The sequence below is a fragment of the Anas platyrhynchos genome, chromosome 16 (assembly GCF_047663525.1).
Source record: "Anas platyrhynchos isolate ZD024472 breed Pekin duck chromosome 16, IASCAAS_PekinDuck_T2T, whole genome shotgun sequence".
In the NCBI taxonomy this organism is placed as follows: domain Eukaryota; kingdom Metazoa; phylum Chordata; class Aves; order Anseriformes; family Anatidae; genus Anas; species Anas platyrhynchos.
The window spans coordinates 13,004,090-13,019,167 of NC_092602.1; the positions used below are offsets into that span (position 1 = coordinate 13,004,090).

Below are 15,078 nucleotides of genomic sequence, written 5' to 3' on the forward strand. Positions count from 1 at the left end.
CAACATTTGCCAGCTTCCAGTCTAATGGGACCTCTCCAGATTCCCAAGATTGTTGAAGAATACTTGAGAGAGGTCCCGCGATGACATCAGCCAGCTCTTTAAGCACCCTGGGATGAATCCCGTCCAGACCCATGGACTTGTATGGATCCAGGTGGAGCAGCAAATTCTGCACACGTTCAGGGTCAGTTGGGAGTTGATCATTTCCACCGTCATGGTCGTCCAGCTCAGGGCACCCAGGGTCCTGAAGCCCATCATCACCATTGAAGATGGAGGTGAAGAAGGCATTAAACGTCTCTGCTTTGCCTATGTCATTGTCTGTGAGGAGACCTTCCCCGTCAAGTAGTGGACCTATGTTTTCTTTGGTTTTCCTTTTTCTGTTAACATATCTAAAAAAACGTTTTTATTGCCTCCCACAGACATGGCCAGCTTCAACTCTAGTTGGGCTTTGGCCCCACGAATTTTCTCCCTACAAACATGAACGCATCCCTGTATTCCTTCCTTGCCGCCTGACCCTCCTTCCAGCAGCCCTACACTTTCTTTTTTCGCTGGTCAGCCAGGCCGGCCTTCTGCCCCACCTGCCTGACTTCCAGTATTTTGGAATTGCATGATTCATGTTAGCCTTGAGTAAAATGGGAATGAAAAATTGTGGAGGGCCCCAGGAGGATATTGTGTTTGTGGAAACAACTAAGTGAAGAGCATTCTGGGGAGACTGAGCAACCTACATGCCACACCATGAAGTAAGAGCATTAGTACAGCTTCTGGGCTAATAGCCTACTGTGAAAACATCTTGAACACAATGGGAAATGGGAACATTACAGCTTCACACTCATGTAAGCTAATGCACTCTCCTAAACAGGATGTTTCCCCATCAGCTGCTAATGATGAAGAGGGAACACACTGTTCTGGAGACTCCTTTTCCATTTATGAGTAGTGGTAATTGAATAGCAGGCATTTGGAAAACACATAAAGGGTTTTTACAGATTAATCTGTTAATCAGGGCGTCTGCTTGGCTCTTAACTTGCTGGTCACATGGTCGAGCTGGATGTACGACTCACCTCTGCAGCAGGGCATAACCTCTGCTGCCTCCTCACAGCCTTCGATTTGACTTTCTATCCACAGGCCTGACTGTGTCAAATATATCACTGAACACTGCTCACTGACAATTTATGGATCCTCATTCTCAAAGCAGTACTCAAGAAATCAGCAGCATAAATGTAATAAAGGATCTTAGGGTGTCCACTGGGGCAATTCAAATGTTTCTGTGCTCACATATAGGAGATAAGCTGCCACACCAACACCCGTTGGTTTGTTTTTATAAAAATGTATTCTTGTGCTCTGAGCTACTTGTTATTGTCTTCAGTTCTGATAGCACAGGGAAAGAATGGCACATTTACTATAAATCAGTGCGTGGTTCTGCCTTTCTGTTGAGAGAAATATTGTTTATTAGAACAGCAGTTGGCAGCACTTGCTGGCAACTTTTCTCATCTATTTCAGTGATAGATGGTAGTGGTCTTGCTGCATGGCTGGATGCATCTTTGGTCGTATGCTGTTTTGCTCTTCATATAGGAATAGTGTATGGTTTGAGGCTCTCTATGAATGTGTTGTAGTCTGTTATACAAACCTAATTTCACAATAGCTGATGAATATTGTTTCTTTTCAAGTTTGTTTCATCGATCCAGAACAACTTGTGAGGATTAAGCTCTTGTAAAAAGATGTGCAGATAATTTGTACAGTGAAATCTGATTGTACCCTGAAAATACAAAAATACAAATATATTATCATGGGTAACTTCAAACTAATCAGTATTAGTGATGTGCCAACTAAAACGGGTCAGCTCCATGCAGAAATGGGGTAGGGTCTAGCCAGAAGAAAAGATATTTTGTTGTCTTTCTTGTTCAGAAGATGCTCAACAATGCACAAGGAGTGTAGCAAAACTGACAACTTGCTCCAGATTTTCAATCCTAGTCCAGTGATTTGAGCAGAGGCTAAGCTTTTTTGACTCCTTAAAATTAGCTGTCCCTGACTGGAGTCCATATAAAGGTTTTGTCTCAGGAATTGTTTGATCTTTTTCTAAACTTTAATATAAAATATGTACATTACAGTGAATTGGGGTCTGGAGCTCATGAAACATTGCTGTTTTCTTTCATAGTAAGCAGGGAAAGAAACTGAGCTACATGCTTACTACCACATTTAAGAATCTGTCAAACACCTAATTTGCTGAAGAAAACCTGCACAAATTTTTAACACAACTGGTCTGAAGCTGAGTAATGAAACTTGGATCCTGGTCAAAACTGAATTATACACAAAAGTGTTGTGCAGTCATTCTGGTCTGATCCTTCAGGTCAAAAGCAGTAGATGCTGTACAACTTCCAGCCTAACAGCACCAAGGTGCAGGACAGGAGGCTTGTTCTTAGGCATGTCAGCAGTAACTAGTGAATGCAGGACAGATGTATTTAATTATACTTAAATAGAGGGTCCTTAACTAAAACAATAATCATAATAATAAAATCTCAACAACAGCAAATAGTAATATCTTAAGAAAAAAAAAAAAAAAAATCCCAATATGACTAAAGAAGTATGAAATTTTACTCAAACTAGTTAAAAAAAAAAAAAAAAAAAAAAGCTCGTTATTCTTCTACCAGGCAGCTGCTGTGCTTGGTAATTAGGGAAAGAAATGAAAAGCCTTCAGTTCAGCTGTGTATGTTGTTTTTAATGCACCAGTGGAAGAGCAGGCATACCAGGGTCTATGAGAGATTTCTGCTTGATCTTTGAAGGGCAGAAGAATATTAAGTAAGGTAAAGCTGCTTCTAATAACAGATATGAACCTTGCACGCTTTCATACAAAAGTAGGAAAGCCTACTTTTCTCTTTAAATTGTCCAGTTTTGGGGTACTGTCATAAGCAAGTAAATCTGAAAACTAAAACTAAACTCACTTTGCTCTCCTTCATCATGCAATGCACACATGTGAACATCAGGCATGCTTGATGTTATTGTGAATTTACTCAAAATAATATATCCATCTCACTCAGCGGTCTGGAGGACTGCCTTTAAAAGGCTCCTTTTAGGGGCTGAATAATACATAATCTCTTTTGCTGTGTATGTAGGTGCAGGTACCCACCTCTGTTAATCTGTGCTATTGAAAAACTACATAGGTACTTGCATATTTCAATGCAAAGGATGATATAATTAGTACTGGGGGTCAGAAGTCTAATGACCCCACTTGGTTGGGCTATCACTTTGCTACTCGTAATCTTGCAGCACAGTATGTTGGCTTCTGCAGGTACAAAAGCAGCTGAATGAGACTGGCTTTATAGGATCTCTCAAGGAATACTTGTGGCTTTGCAGGGTTTCAGCAGAGATTGTTTTGCAGTGCATCTGTAGCTTTGCTTATTGGGAATGTTAACCAAACTATCTGGGACTTTCAGCCCATTGATGGCATCCTTTTCCCCTCTCTCCTCTGCTTTCAGTTATAATACCTAAACAACGAGTTCATGGGTGCTTTATGAGATTTCCCCGCCCTCAGTAACAGTTTGGAATCCTGTTTCTGATCCACTAACTAGAACAGAATAGAAAATATGCCATTGATTTTCCATAATAATATTACTTTAATTGCTTGTAGGTGCATGTGGAGGAACAGAGGCCAAAGTAAGCAAGCTCTGTCCTAGAGACCTGAGAAGACCCGATAAGAGAACTATCAGGGAAGCTGGGAAACACAAGGAGAAAAGGGAGAGACTGCTGGTGACAATTTTAGCATTGATCAGTTCAAACTCCCTAAAGAACTTACATTACATCTGTCTTTTGTTTTCCAATAACAGTGTGCTAGGACCACTCCTTATTATGCAGCTATTATTATGCAGTGCAAGTATATAAAAAAAAAAATACAGTGCATCTAATAGAATATATATATATATATATATATATATATATATATTGTCACTGATATGCATTATTTCCCTTTCTTCCATTCCCTAGCCCTTGTGGATGTAATTAGCAATTAGACTTCATAAACTGAGAGGAGGCTGAGGATTATCCATTTCTCTGATTTTGGCAGAGAAAGGTCCTAATCATCTGAGTAACTGAGGAAGTAGTTAGGAGGGATGGCCAGGTTTTGTAGAGAAGGTGAGAAGTCATCCCCAGACTTGCTGTGAATGTTAATGATTGTTAAAAGAGAGGATCAGCTGCACCTGTTCACAGCAATGTAAGGACTGCTGCCAGTCAAAGACTTTCCATTGGTCTTTTGCTTGTCATACTGTTGGGGTGCTATCTATGGTTGATTCAGAGAGTTGGCTTTTAGATAAGTGGTTCTGTTCAAGCCTTTAGCTTATCGATATCGTTATTTGTATACTGTTGACCCTTTGGTATAGGTAACTGACTTCTGAACTGTATATATAAATATATATATATTTATTTAGAGGAGCATCTATGCTACCTGGATATCACTGATTGTGCAGATTACTAGATAAGTTAAGCAATCAAAGTTAATAAGCACTGCTTGTATTATGCAAGGTTGTTTGGCCAAATTAGTATCAGTGCTAACCTACCTGGGCTGTGTAAAGCAGGGGAGGAGCCTTAGCTCCATGAAAGTGCTTGTAGGTCCTTGATACACAAATGTACTCTGACTTTTAAGTACTTCCCACAATTGTTATGGCTGTCTTCATTAATGTGGTATCTGTCCTTTCTTCTGGATCCCTAAAAAGGAAGCCTTGCCAAGCCTGAGTTTTACATTGTTTATAACCTCTTCTTTTTCAGTGAATACTAGAGAAAGAAACACAAAATTTGAGCCAATGGTACTAGAGAAGGCTGGAAGCAGATGATTATTTAGAACTACCGGCAGCTGGATAGTAAAAAATACATTCATGCTAGCCAGAGTAGAATCTCCTTAAAAATTCTGAGTCATACTTTCATTCTACACTTGTGTAAAGAAATGTTCAGTGACACAATTAAGTTTTCAGAGGACCAAGTCCAGCCCCCATTTACAAAAGTGATGTAAATGAAAATTTCTTGAAAATTGCTGCATGTGGTTTGCAGTGTGCTTTGCTGCTTTAGCCAACAGCATCTATTAGGTTTGTGTGATATTTGTTAGAGATGCCTGATAAAGGCTTGTTTGGTCAGTGTTCCATGCCCGTAAGAGGATGAGTTGAAGGAGAATAGTTAGCAAATATTAACTATTGAAATGCTCAAGTAATGCTAAACAATTAACTGGGAGTCTGTTTGTGTCTGCACCAACCTTCTTGAAATGAGTATGAGATTCTCCCAGCTTGTGGGAGTCCTCTGGGATATGTTAATGCATATTGTATTCCTTACTAGCCATGGATTTTGTCTGGCATGACCCTTTATTTGTGCCTCTTTTCCAGTCACCCAGTCAGCCAAATTATGATCGTGTTGAACTCTCAGTTATAAGCCCTATAAAACCAGAGGGCTAGTAGAAATTAGCATAATTTTTATGCAGTGGATCAGGAAAATATTTTGTTATTTGAAGTATCAGTTGAGTTGCAGAACGTATGTTAAAGAAATGCCTTTGAGATAGTGTAATCTGTTTCTTTGTATACATTATACATTCATATAACTTGACATTTCTTATGTATGAATAGCCTGAAAATATGCTGATTGTAGCAGCAGCATGCTTATCTGCAGCAAAATATTATTCTGTGCCTGTGGGTTACATATTAAATGACTTAAATTAGAGGAGATAGATTATTCAAGAAACTCATGCAGATTAACACCATAACATGGATGATACTGTATTTATGTGGTGCACTATTACTGTAACCCTCTTTCATAACTGTAGCCTTTCTCTGCTGCTACTGTACCACCTCTAGCCTGATTGAGTTAGCAATTCTCCTATAGGGGCAGAAGTTGGTGATAATTCATGCCAGTATTTCAGAGCAATCTGAAGCTATCTGAATTATATATAGTACGAATCAAATCCTGATTTCATTAAAGCTGATGGCAAAATTCCCATTGACTTAAGAGGGACCTGAATTTTGATTCCAAAGAGGAAATTGTCCTAAGTGCATGGGCTATAAATACGCAAAGCACATAAGGAAGACTCAAATGGCATAGGATTACAAATAAAATACCTCTTTAATATGTCAGAAATTACTTGAGTAATATACTTTCTCAACATCAGATGATAATCTCTTTCAGAAGTGTTTTTTCTTTCTACTGTATATTAGGTTAGATAACCTTGGTGTGATGACAATCCAATCGCAGTTCCTTCCAAGTAAGTAGCTTGAAAATACAAAGTTAATTTAATCTCATTAAGTGTGACCACATTAGGAGGAAAAAAAAATAGCATCCAATGTAATGAAGCTGTCGGTGATATCATATGGAGGATGAATATTGTGGATCAATACAAGTTGTTCTGCTTGGCAGCATTCAGGAAAAAAGTATGTTAAAACCTGGCAGCAAAATTTTAACATATAGACAGAAATGAATTGTATTTTAAAACTATTAACTTCCATGCATTATAGTAACTTGATTTAGCTGGAACAGATTTGCACCAAGCCTATTACTAGTTGCAGAGGGGAAATTATTGAACAGGCACATAGAGTGACACGATAATGCAAATATAAACAAAACTGAAATATCATTAAGGCACTTAAACTGCACAGATCCTCCAGAATCAATGGCAGACACACTCTACTTTTAAGCACCTGTATTATGTGCCTGAGAACTTGTTGCCTGAGCTGTTTGCATCTGGATACAGCATTCAAATGAAAAAGACCTAAAAAATGTGGCATCAAACATCACATAAGTTTGCAACATTAACTGCTGTAGCTTTGTTTCTTTGAAGTCTTCCCCTCTTGTTACCCTTTTGACTTTGTAGCTTGCCCTTGTGCAAAGTACAGGGTGATACTCAAAAATGAGAGGAAGGATGTCATATTTGAGTACACCAGAAACAAATTTCTCTGACACCAAAAAACAACCCCACTTGAATAACATCCTAGGAAATACAGTTGGAATTGGTGAAATAAGTGAACAGCAAAAGCAAGGTGAGATCAACAAAAGAATACTATCATTCCTATAGCTGGAATCCGTTTTTTTTTTTTTCCCCCAAAGCCTGTTTTTCTTGAATCTTGTATATGTGAAAGAGGTTAGTTGGATTTATCCTTTTGTCTGCTGTCAATTTATACTCTTCCTCACTAGCCTGTTTTTGCTAAACAGCGAAGTGCTCATGTTGGTATGTTGCAACTGTGTTAACTTACTCTTGTAGTAGGAAGCAGAAGGTAACTTTAAAAGCCACTGTTCAAAAAGTCAAGAGCAGGTGAGTTGATTGATGTCATGGAGTGCCTTGTAATAAGAGCCACAGAATCAGGAACGTCTGTCCCCTCACTGTATGTTTCTAGATGACAAATTGCAGGTCCGTAGTAATATTTTGCCCTTTTGTATGATGTGCAAACAAAAGGCTATTTTACAAGTGTTTTGTTTGAGCTCAGATAAAAGTGTTAGTAAATAGTCCTCTATTTGCAGGAGTGATTAATGCTTTCAGATTTGGAGCAGCATTTGTGCTATAATCACTATGGTTTGGTTTTGATGACTAAGCCTTTGTGCCCTACACCAGGGTAATGTTTCTTTAAAAAATAAAATTTAATGGGCATGTAAAAACATTCCAAAAAGTACAGAAGCTGGAGATCACTGTAGCTGGGCTTGGCTTGACATTCTAATATTCAGTAATGCTTCTGAGGAGAAGGGTCAACCTGCAAGTAGCTGGGGAGCTTTGAGGCTTTTGGGATGTAGCTGGTAGAAAGGTGTAGGCTTGAGGGCCACCCTGGCTTGCTGCTATAAGCACAGCTAAGGCCAAACTTGTGTGCTGCAATGCAGCATTGATAGATATTACTAAAGTAACTCTAGGCAGGCTCGTGTGGTATAATGCTGTATAGCTTGGATCTCAAAAACAGGGGAAGCAAACATGCTGTGCCCAAGTAACCCTGGTTGAATTTATTCAAAAGCAGTAGAGGTGTACCACTAGCAGCTCCAAAGCTGGTTTATCCAGCAAGGCTGAGGAGTTGGCACCACGCTGCATTATTTCTGGCAGAATAAATCACCCTCATGGTAACCAAGGTGAGGGTGCTCCTGTCTGGTAAGACCTTTAGCTTTACCTACAGATAACTCACCTTGGTTTAACCACTTCTTTGCTGAAGTGATTGTAACTGAATTCATGCAATCACATGTAGACAAACTTCAGTTGTTACAGTATGGCTCTGCAGCTAGAGAGCTTGTGTTGTGCTGGGACTGTGCTGATACCTACAAAGCTTGCAAATGGGGTAGGACAGACATAAATATCACCCTCCTGTGTCACTGGTTGAGTGAGTTAATCATTCATGGATTTTTGCTCTCACAGTGGTCTGTGCTAGTCTTTCTCCTTAAAGATTCTCAAAGCACTTTCTGCACTTTAAGAATATAGAGGTGATGACTTTGCTACCAAACTGCTGTCACTTTTCAAGAGAAGCCTGACAGCTACTTAGCTGCTATAAACAGTGCTATAAAAGTGCCTTATAGCAGCTAGCACAGCTGCTTATATATGGAAGAAGTGTATAAACAAGTAGCAGGTAAATCTTTCAATTAGAAGTTAAAGATCATGCTAGAAGGAGGTCGTGTATCATGATAAACCACCAAGAGGGTGGTTCGGCACTGGGACAGGCTCCCCAGGGACGTGGTCATGGCACTGAGCCTGCTGGAGTACAAGAAGGGTTTGGACAATGCTCTTTGGATATTCTATGATTTTAAATGCCACTGTATGAGCTACTGCATACATCTTTATAAACCTCCTTATGGAGTACTTGCCTTGATGGATCTACTATTGGTAAAAGTAATTTTAAATTCTTAATGAGCATCCCAAGTATCCTGTTCAATAGGGAATAGTATCATTAGCACAACATACGGAATAACCAGACTTGGGCATCTAGTAAATGTGCTGGCTAACATGAATGATCAGTTCTAGAAAGTGCTTCAGGAGTACTGTAGGAGTCTCCTATCTATCCAGGGGTATTGTTTAAATCTGCTTAGTGGAGAGGTCTGAGTGATTTCTTACTCTCAATAGTAAGCTGTATGGTTTAGACAAATAGTCTCTGAATTTTAGAGGGGAGTGTTCTTTTTCTTTCCCCTCTGTGGTTGTCAGTTTATATACCTTTTTTTAATGGGCACACTTGTAGCCAGGCAATTATCATTTTGTTATTGTGGTTGAATTGAAAGGATCATTGTAGAAAAATGACAGCACTATGCATGCTTCAGTATTGCTGAACCTGAACAGTATGCTCTTCATCTCATAACCATATCTACCTGTAATCTTCCCTTCCTCCCTTGTCTCTAGAGCAACAGCAGCAGGGCAGCTGCCTGATCGCATGTGGAGTGCACACTGTAAGGCATCTCACTTGTATTCAAATTGTGAATCTTACAGAGTGAAGGGTTCCTTGGACTGAATGTGTGCTGCAGTCTTTTGCATAACTGGAGGCAACACTGCATTCATAGCTAATGGACTTTCATTAAATAGGATAACTTATCTACCCGAATATTTCTAGGTTGATTCCTATTTTGAACTGAATTACTAGAGCTCCAACCTCACAAAGCACTGATCAGACTGCAGCGAAACATGTAGCATACCTGGGCTTACCTAGCATACCTATAGCTTACCTGGTCTGGGCAATATAAAGCATAGAGCATTGCTGGAGAAATGAAATAGAGGTAACACGAACAGGCTGGAAACTTCTGAGACCAGACTGGTGTGGATCTTGGAGGAACTGAGCTTTTTTCAAAATCTGAGTGACAAAGGAGTTTTAAATTTAGCAGAACAATTCTCACTTACCCTTATTTTTAGGAGTTGTATGCTAGCCTTCCTGTTGTCAGGTTGGCTTTTTTCAAGTACTTGGGATCCAACATCTACAAGGTATTTTTTGAAGTCAATGACTGTTACAAGTCAGTTCCCAAAGGTGTGAGGTATGTGTAAATTAGTTCTTTGCTGTGTTTCCTCCTAATTCTTTTGAGTTGGAGAAATGAAAGGATTCTAAGGAATTACATATATTTTCATGGTCTTCAAAAAGTTTAGAGAAATCCCTTCTCTTCCAGTTAAGAGTAATCCCCTCAAATGAGGAACATAATCATTGGAACAGTGGCCCCTAAACCATGCGTTGTGGAACAAAGATTGGAAATAAGCTGTTTTGAAGATGTGAAAAAAGTGGGCTAGATGTTCCTGAGAGAGCCTGTATTAAACTAGAGCAAGGACTCTGAACTGCACTTTTGCCTGCATGAAGAATGTACAGATTGCCATATAGTATTCTTTCTGTCCATGCATCCCATTGATATATTGGCCTTATAGCCCATAAATAAATAAGGTTGTTGGAATTATGTTGTTTAGATCTCTAGATCAATATATGGTTTATTATTGGGTGGTAGGGAAGGATGGCTTAAAAAATAAATAAATATAACAGCTCAGTATGGAATAGCCTTGGTCAAGAAGTATGCATCCCTTCAGCCCCTATCAGTTACATCTGTTTCATCTTTGTTTCATCTCTGAGACACATGAACCAACTCTCCTTCAAATTTCCTTTGAGGAGGAGGTGAGTTTAATTTGGTTATCTTTTGTAATGCACGATGTTGTCTGAGCAGGTATTTAGTTACAAGAACATCCAGAGCAGCATTTTACAATCCTGTTAAGCTCTTCCTGTGTTCTTTTCTTTGACCTTTCTAATTAGCAGAGTTCCTTAGAACATGTGGGAAAGGACTGTTTTAAAGAGTGGGGTGAGGGAAGCAGTGTGTAGTAGAGAAAAATATGTTCTCGCAAGATTTGTTTTAAAACGAAATCTTCAAACAAGCTCCCCTGACACTTGCAAAAATGTATAAGCAGGTATGCTAAATTTCCCAAAACTGTTGGGATTCCTGCTCCATTATATTTGTGAATATTATCATCATGTTTTAGTGATGTAGGTGAAGAGCCCCACTCTATCTGCATGACTCTCCCCCCGATACACCAGGTATCTTTGTTTTAGCTGCTTTTGGAGAGAAAGTCTGAATCAAGCATATGATCTATCTGTAAGACCACCAGGACTCAGTCCTTGTCCCCTGATGGGTACAGTCTTCACTCCTTGCATGGGAAAGACATGAAAGGGCATCAAGGGAAACCACCCCCTATGCTTTTGTTGTGTCCCCAGCAGTTGCCAGAGCTGGGAAGGGACCTGGATTTCCTAATGCTAAGTGCAGTGTTCTCCCCGCTATGCTACATTCTGCATAGGACATGATGTGAACTAGCTTTTAGTTTACTTTTCACAGATGTTAACTCTGCAATCCACTTAGTGGATGAAACACGCTTGCTGAGTTTGTGTATTTGCTTATTTCAGTCTTTTGTAGATATGCTTGTGTAATGAAACTCAATGAAATTTTAATGGTTTAAAAATCAAACAAACACTAAAACACAAAAACCAACACTTTCAGATCATTATCTCATTGCAGGCAGGTCATGCCAGATAGATTCTGAGCCAGCAACAAAACATCTAACCAGGAGAAGTCATTCTTCAAACACGAATCCCAGAATGAGCAGTTGTATTATATAAGATCTATGAATTATTCATCATCTCTGCTTTAACATTCATCCCGCTACTGAGGCTAAAGCCAGCCATATATTTACTGGTAAAAATAACAATTTATGTTACAGTTATGTTACATAATGCAAATTGTTGTTTTATCCTTAACTGACAATATCATTACCCTGATGACTTTACATACAGATAGGAAATTGTATCAGTTCATACTTTGTAGTCTTCTGAGACAAGTAATAATTCTTCTAAAGTTGTTTTATATATGCATGTGTGTGTTTTTTATATGCATCTACAGTCATATAGAGATGAAGTTCTACCTTTGGATTTTTAATAATACTGGAGAGGCAAAACAAAAGGACTGCAAATAACAATGTACTCAAAGAGTTAGTGTTGCATTATACTTCTGGCCATATGCTGAGCAATCCTTTATGTCTGATTCTCTTTCTTTCTCCATTCATTTTTCAGTGCAACTTTTCCTTATGCAGTGTACACTGCATTCAGTATCTCCTTTTTTTTTTTCAGCTGCAAATGTTACAAATCTTATTTGACTTTTTCCCTTGTTTTTGCATAGCAGTTGAATACATTGACTCCCGATGATAATAACCTACAGTGGCCAGTTCTGCCTGGAATACTGAATGTATAAGTCAATATCATTGACCGGTAGTATTAATTATTTCAGGAAAGTTTCTTAGCCCAGTGTTGCAGCTTTCATTCAATTATGTTTAGTTCCCGGTAGTTCTGGAGGACAGCAGTAATGTAGGTTATTTAACATAAAGGATACACACACTATATATAATTACTTTTAAAGTAATTAGTGCTTTCTTCCTGTACTACAAAGGGCCAAATCCTTGCCCATTATGCTGGCTACAGAAGGCATGAAAGAAGGTACATGGCATTTCAGTTTGCATTAGAGTTGCATTGCAGCAGTCTGAATGTTTTTAGTATTGACTTGAATGAAGTTTTTCCAGTTTGGGACGATTTACATCATTGGGGGACCAGAGGACAGTGACATCAACTCTTTGCAGTTTGCCCATCTGGCCTGTGCAGCCCATATCCTTGTCCTCAGCATTTTCAGAAGACTTGTAAAAGCCCTTGAAATAGAGTTCCAAAAACAGAACTAAAGAGCACACCCTAACTAGACCTGGGTGGAGGTAAGGAAAAAAGTGTGATGTTGATAAAGAAGCATTATATTGCATTTTAAAGCCAGGTGTTTATCCAAGATCCCTAAACAGACGTGGTATAACCTAAAAAAGAAAATGATGGTCAAATATGGTTGACCAGAGTGTCCACTTCGTGTTGTGCTGGTCAATAATGATAGCAAGGGAGAGTGTGGTGGTCATTCACTACACTTTTTCCTTGCAATCAAAGCAAAATTCTGCTTTTGGGGCATACTCCTAAATCTTGTTTTCTTTGACGTTGTGTGGAACAATTTGTATGCAGGGAGCGCTGCAAAACAGAAAAATAGCACTCCAGTACAAACCTGGTGTGAACTATTGTCTGCCTAGTCACAGTCCCGCTGGGCTCTGGACATGCATGCCAAAACAGCTTGCACAGACACTTTTTTTTTCTGGTATCATTAAAGTTCTAAACAGAATCTGATTTGCTCTTATTGGTCTTCAGTCATCAGAGATACAGATATTGCTGTTTATGCGCTGTCAGAAGCAGGTGCTTTTCCTTGTGCACAATGGAGACACTTTCCTGTGGAGAGATAGAAATGTTTCTAAGGAGAGCTCCTTGTCACGGGGGCAGGAAGAGTTGCATTTGTTGGTCCATGCAGTTTATCTTGATCTATCTTGTATGTTTTAAGTGGTGGAAAGTAATTTTTAATCACTGTGGGTAGGAGAAAATAAATATATTCCCCTTTATCACAGGTGCAAGCTGCTTTAATCAGCGGAGAGCTTTTTCTGTAAAGTAAAATACAGTATGTCCAGCCTTTATTTTTTGATGCACCAGCTTGCTTACATGGACAGACAATTTTTGTTGAATGTTTTTCCAAGTCTGGACATGAGACTGGAGAGTAGTCTGGCTGTATCTAGCAGGTGTATTAGATGCTGGTGCATACAGGACCTATAGGTCTGTGGTAGAGCACATCAGCTCCTCCTTGGAGCTTTCCCCATCTTCCTATCTTAATGAAAACAACCCTGCTTCCCCTTACTTAGCCCTCCATATTTGCCATACTGGTCTATTGAGCAAATGTGAACTAGTAACATCCATAAAGAGCAGGCTAAAAGTTTGAGGATGGGAAGAGGAGCAGGCATGTAGAGGAAGCCCTCCAGAGATTTGATAATTGCCAGAACCCAAAGGGATGACCCTGTAACGATCTGTGTTACACTAGCCGGGTTTGGGTCCAGTACAAACAGTGTCCTTGCAGCCACGGCCCTGAGGAACTGACCCTGCTAGACTCTTGGATGGGATATCCCCAGTGCCTACGCAGACTGTCTGAATCCATGCTTACAATTTCAGAAAAGAGCTAGAAAATGGTGAAGATTAGTCTGTTTCATGTCTGCATGAAACCTAAAATTTAACATGAATGGACTTTGATGTATAAAACAGTAAGAACACCATTACATAAAAATTCAGCTTCTCTCTGCTGTAGTTCATTTTGAAGTGCCTGTTGCTGGTGCTCGCATACTGTGCGTGTGCACTAAAGCACTGTTTAATAACAACTGATTAGGTTGCTTTCATTCTCCCCACAATTTCTTGTACTTTCTTTTTGGATCCTGCACCAGTGTGTCAAACCTAATATCAGTATGGGAAAACTTCTTCAGAGAAGCTGCAGATGTATTATTACTATGTATTTGGCCCTATACTGTCTACTTCGGATCAAAACTGTGTCATGAAAGGCAATTGCAGAGGCTGTTCCTATCCTAGAGAACTTACCGTCATGGCAGAGGCTAGAAGCAGGGGAATTAATGATGGGACACTGTGTTTAGTGCCATGCTATAATTTGTTGTCATGTTCCTGGGCCAAGTCTGCAGCTGTTAAAGTGAGATATCTTCAGTGGTTTCAACAAAGTGTGTGTTTGGGGAAAAAAATCTGCAAATTTTTAACATTGTTATTCTGTGTTATTGCTCATTATGGTAGAAATAGAGCTCTTGATAATTAAAATGGGTACTAGCAATTAAATTAAACATAAAATACCCAGCTTTGTGTCATCTTCAATAATGGCTATTTCTGCAGGGGCACTTTTTTGTGGGTGTATGTTTTTCTAAGATGATTGACATGATTTCCATTGTTTGAGCACTAAGTTCTTCAAGGACCTGACCAGAACCTTTGCCTTCTAATGAAATAGGTAGTAGCAGAAAGGAAGGAAAGAGAAAAGATGTAGGAAGCTGAAAAACATGGAAAATAAAACTAAGAGGATCATGTTCTCAGATTACGGGATAATCAGCTAACTTCAGTTTCTATTAAGGATCATCAGATCTATGAATCAAGAACATATATATTGTATATATAAAAACATTTCATGATCTCAGTACTTCAATAAAATAGCCATTCTATTGTATCTATCTCAACTGCTATGGTGAGATATAATGCAACAGAACCT

At 39.2% G+C, this 15,078-nt stretch overlaps 1 long non-coding RNA gene across 1 annotated transcript in view; it reads left to right on the top strand.

Moving 5' to 3' along the window:
- The first annotated feature begins 2,702 nt into the window (after positions 1-2,702).
- The window catches only part of LOC110352436 (uncharacterized), an 86,868-nt gene continuing 74,492 nt past the window's right edge, over positions 2,703-15,078 (top strand). The window contains exon 1 of the long non-coding RNA XR_003500937.3: positions 2,703-2,795. This is a non-coding gene — a long non-coding RNA (uncharacterized lncRNA). The remainder of the gene's footprint in view (positions 2,796-15,078) is intronic.